This window comes from Corvus moneduloides, chromosome 21, assembly GCF_009650955.1.
Source record: "Corvus moneduloides isolate bCorMon1 chromosome 21, bCorMon1.pri, whole genome shotgun sequence".
Classification (NCBI taxonomy): Eukaryota; Metazoa; Chordata; class Aves; order Passeriformes; family Corvidae; genus Corvus; species Corvus moneduloides.
Genome location: NC_045496.1, coordinates 4321184 through 4321783, shown reverse-complemented (window position 1 = coordinate 4321783; position 600 = coordinate 4321184).

Below are 600 nucleotides of genomic sequence, written 5' to 3'. Positions count from 1 at the left end.
ACAAAGAAAAAAATAAGAAAACCTCTACACTCTGAAAACCCTGAACAAAACAGAGTCCAGCACTTAGAAGAGACTTTCCCTCCTTCCCAAGAACACAGAGGCAACTGGCTTTGCACTGAGCATTAAGCTGCCAAGCTTGGAAGCAGCATGGAAGCCTCTGTATAAAAACCTGGATACTGCTGCTGTCCAAGGGTTTTGGCACAACCTCCAATAAAGTCGTTTACATAAAGTTGTGTTGAATATGTTTCTGTACTGACTTTTCCAACTTTAACACTCAGTAACCACCAAAAGGCCTCCTCCAAGGGCCACCAGCTCTGAGGAATTATAAATTACTACAGCAAGTCTCTACTCACAGCTTGCACACTGACTGCCCATCACTACTCAGCACTTTGTACACACAACAGGAACAGCAGAGAATTTATGAAAATTGTACCTGATCTGTTTGTTCTTCATTGCAGATTTGAGTCAGTGAGAAGTGTGCTTTGGACTGGATTTTGCTTAGTTTTCTGTGTCATGGGTATAAAACAAAAGAAAAAACAAGTTAATTAAAGCTACAAACCTACTCTTGAGTGGTTTGTGGAGAGGGAAAAGTGTTCTAAG